Source organism: Brassica napus, unplaced genomic scaffold, assembly GCF_020379485.1.
Source record: "Brassica napus cultivar Da-Ae unplaced genomic scaffold, Da-Ae ScsIHWf_3011;HRSCAF=3798, whole genome shotgun sequence".
NCBI classification, from domain to species: domain Eukaryota; kingdom Viridiplantae; phylum Streptophyta; class Magnoliopsida; order Brassicales; family Brassicaceae; genus Brassica; species Brassica napus.
In genome coordinates, this window is record NW_026016259.1 from 33,630 (window position 1) to 38,048 (window position 4,419).

General features: G+C 36.0%; 1 pseudogene; it reads left to right on the forward strand.

The window, feature by feature from the left end:
- Positions 1-1,950: 1,950 nt before the first annotated feature.
- Positions 1,951-3,883, forward strand: LOC125602855 (annotated as a pseudogene).
- Positions 3,884-4,419: the final 536 nt, after the last annotated feature.

Below are 4,419 nucleotides of genomic sequence, written 5' to 3' on the forward strand. Positions count from 1 at the left end.
TTATAAATGTAACTTTCATTGGAATTATTACTATCGCTTAAAAAGTGACTATTAATACAGATGTGAGAACGAAAATAAGAGTCAATGCAACTATTAATGTGATTATTACAATTATATTTAGTATCCTTAATGTAAGGATCATAGTGCAGATCGTTGTCACCTTTAGATCTATTATTCAGATAACTAGAACTACAATAACTATAAAAAAAATTTCTAGGTCACTCAAATCATTGTTAATCTCAAATTTTTTCTTTTTTATATCAAAATATATAGAATAACTATTTTTATTACTATCCCTAACAAAAAAGTGTCATCCGATATGAAATTCCGAATGTCCTTGGAGTTAACTAAAAGATCAACATTATTGTAATAACTAGAACGCTCACCCCAACCATAAAAGTTTTTATCCATATCATATATAACCGGTCTTTACTTATAGTAGTCTTTTCAATAGGAGCAAAACTATCCATTGCTTTACTTAGCTCGCCTCTGTATTCCAATTCTCCCTTAGAAAACATCAAATTGAACCACGATTTTTCCATAGAGCTTCTGGCCTCTATTTACATGAAAATAAAATAACAATAGATAATAGTCATTCAATGAAAAATTGAAAAATGCAAAAAAAAAATTTGAATAGTTCATTTTCTATTCAGAGTAAGCAAAGCATGTCAATGCAATTGCTAATTGCTAAGATTATTAAGTAAAAGCAATTGAAATTAATAAATTTCAATTCTAAATGAAAATAGGATTTTCTTATATTGTGTAAAATTCTCATTAAAAAAAAGAAATATTTGTTCTTCGCTTATGAATATAAGCGATATGAAGAACTTTTTTAGTAAAATCTCGTATACTAATATAAAAAAAAAGTTTTTATTCCAATACGGAATGAAAAGAAAAGGACAACATGCAGAATGGGTAGAAGAAGTGGGGATACTTGGTTCAAGCCCTGACACGAAACTTAAAAGAATAAAAAAATCCTAAGAATCCATATTTCGTATAGAATTTCTTGTGGACACTACAATACAAAAGTGTAGTTGTGTTTAATCTTCTTTTTTTTCAGATTTTGTATATCTAGATTAAGTATGTATCTATCAAAAACAGTATATACACTAGATAAACTCGGCTCAATCTTTTTTTTACTAAAAGGATTGAGCCGAGTTTAATTGCAATTAAACTAATAAAACGGACGTGAATTACTAATCTAATTTCTAGTCTTGGCCATCTAATTTATCGATGGTTGGGAAGTTAAATGTGATCTCCTTCCATACTTCACAAGCAGCAGCTAGTTCAGGACTCCATTTGCAAGCCTCACGGATAATTTCATTACCCTCGACTGCAAGATCACGTCCCTCATTACGAGCTTGTACACATGCTTCTAGAGCTACTCGGTTAGCTACGGCACCCGGTGCATTTCCCCAAGGGTGGCCTAAAGTTCCGCCACCAAATTGTAGTACGGAATCATCTCATAAAATCACTCTTGACAGTAATATATGTTGTATATGTAAATCCTAGATATGACAATATGCGGAATTCATCCATGAAAATGAAAAACAAGGGGGGTTGATATCGATGGGACGCATAACCGGATATGCTAAAATGAAAATATGAAAAAAAAAAGGCTAATGAGATCGAAATAATGAATCATAAATAGAGTTCCATTTCGGAATGGCTAGATAAAACAAAGTCTTGCCTATTATGACAAATAAATCAAAGACTTTCCACAAAAATTTTTTTTATTCATATATTTTTTATTTTAAAACTAGGTTTTGGTTAGTTGAGCTTGAAAACGACTATTCCTTCATTGAAATTTAATTAAGTAAAAAATTGAATTGCATATTCGCTTGGGTGGTACCAATGAAATCGAGTGCTTACTCCCATTTATTATTGAATTAACAATGAATTTACTATCGAAGATTTTTTCTGTATTCGAAAAATTTCGCAACAAAATTGAACATATTTTTTATTATGAGAATAAATCCTACTACTTCGGATCCAGCGGTTTCAATACGTGAAAAAACAACCTGGGACGTATTGCCCAAATCATTGGTCCGGTACTGGATGTAGCCTTTCCCCCGGGCAAGATGCCTAATATTTACAATGCTCTGGTGGTTAAGGGTCGAGATACGCTTGGTCAAGAAATTAATGTGACTTGTGAAGTACAGCAATTATTAGGAAACAACCGAGTTAGAGCTGTAGCTATGAGCGCGACCGAGGGTTTAAAGAGAGGGATGGACGTGGTTGATATGGGAAATCCTCTAAGTGTTCCAGTCGGCGGAGCGACTCTAGGACGAATTTTCAATGTACTTGGGGAACCTGTTGATAATTTAGGTCCTGTCGATACTCTCACAACATCTCCTATCCATAAATCCGCGCCTGCTTTTATAGACTTAGATACAACCTTATCTATTTTTGAAACAGGAATTAAAGTAGTAGATCTTTTGGCCCCTTATCGTCGTGGGGGAAAAATCGGACTATTCGGTGGGGCTGGCGTGGGTAAAACAGTACTAATTATGGAATTGATCAACAACATTGCCAAAGCTCATGGTGGTGTATCCGTATTTGGTGGAGTAGGCGAACGAACTCGTGAAGGAAATGATCTTTACATGGAAATGAAAGAATCTGGAGTCATTAATGAACTAAACCTTGCGGACTCCAAAGTAGCCCTAGTCTACGGTCAGATGAATGAACCGCCGGGAGCTCGTATGAGAGTTGGTCTGACTGCCTTAACTATGGCAGAATATTTCCGAGATGTTAATGAGCAAGACGTACTTCTATTTATCGACAATATCTTCCGTTTTGTACAAGCAGGATCCGAGGTATCCGCTTTATTGGGTAGAATGCCTTCTGCTGTGGGTTACCAACCCACCCTTAGTACCGAAATGGGTTCTTTACAAGAAAGAATTACTTCTACGAAAAAGGGTCCATAACCTCTTCAAGCGTTTATGTACCGCACGACCTGCAGACGATTTGACTGACCCTGCTCCTGCCACCACATTTGCACATTTAGATGCGACTACCGTACTATCAAGGATTAGCTGCTAAAGGTATCTATCCAGCGGTAGATCCTTTAGATTCAACGTCAACTATGCTACAACCTCGAATCGTTGGCGAGGAACATTATGAAACTGCGCAACAAGTAAAGCAAACTTTACAACGTTACAAGGAGCTTCAGGACATTATAGCTATCCTGGGGTGGACGAATTATCCGAAGAGGATCGCTTAACCGTCGCAAGAGCACGAAAGATTGAGCGTTTTCTTATCACAACCTTTTTTCGTAGCAGAAGTATTTACAGGTTCTCCGGGAAAATATGTTGGGCTAGCGGAAACAATTAGAGGGTTTAATTTGATCCTTTCCGGAGAATTTGATTCTCTTCCTGAACAGGCCTTTTACTTAGTGGGTAACATCGATGAAGCTACTGCGAAGGCTACGAACTTAGAAATGGAGAGTAAATTGAAGAAATGACCTTAAATCTTTGTGTACTGACTCCGAATCGAATTGTTTGGGATTCAGAAGTAAAAGAATCATTTTATCTACTAATAGTGGACAAATTGGCGTATTACCAAATCACGCGCCGATTGCCACAGCTGTTGATATAGGTATTTTGAAAATACGCCTTAATAACCAATGGTTAACAATGGCTCTGATGGGCGGTTTTGCTAGAATAGGCAATAATGAAATTACTATTTTAGTAAATGATGCAGAGAAGAATAGTGACATTGATCCACAAGAAGCTCAGCAAACTCTTGAAATAGCAGAGGCGAACTTGAGAAAAGCTGAAGGCAAGAGACAAACAATTGAGGCTAATCTAGCTCTCAGACGAGCTCGGACACGCGTCGAGGCTCTCAATACGATTTGATTTTGTAACTAGCTGACGTATAAAAATAGGATCCAAAAGCGAGAAAAAAAAAAAAAAAACTGGCTACAAAACTTATTAGACACCATTGATCATGGTGTCTAATAAGTTATACCTACTATTGGATTTGAACCAATGACTCCTGCCGTATGAAAGCAATACTCTAACCACTGAGTTAAGTAGGTTATTTATCATCGTAAAGAGAAGGCACGGGGATACTTATCACATCGATAGGATTATAAATCCAATATTATTTCTAAGCAATACCAATAAACAACGAGATGAAAGAGATATAATGTTCGATCATATATATTAATCTTGACAAGAAATTATCTACATGATAAGATAATAAATGTGGATCATAAACACAAGGGCTATAGCTCAGTTAGGTAGAGCACCTCGTTTACACGTGCGCCAAAGTTTTCAGAGGAGTCCATCACGCAATCAAACCAATTGATTGATCTTATTAAATCGATGTCTTACTCCATGACTTTTTTTTAGGAAAAAGAGAGAACAATAGCCTGACATTAGGTCCTATTAAAGTACCCCATTTCGGTAGGGAATT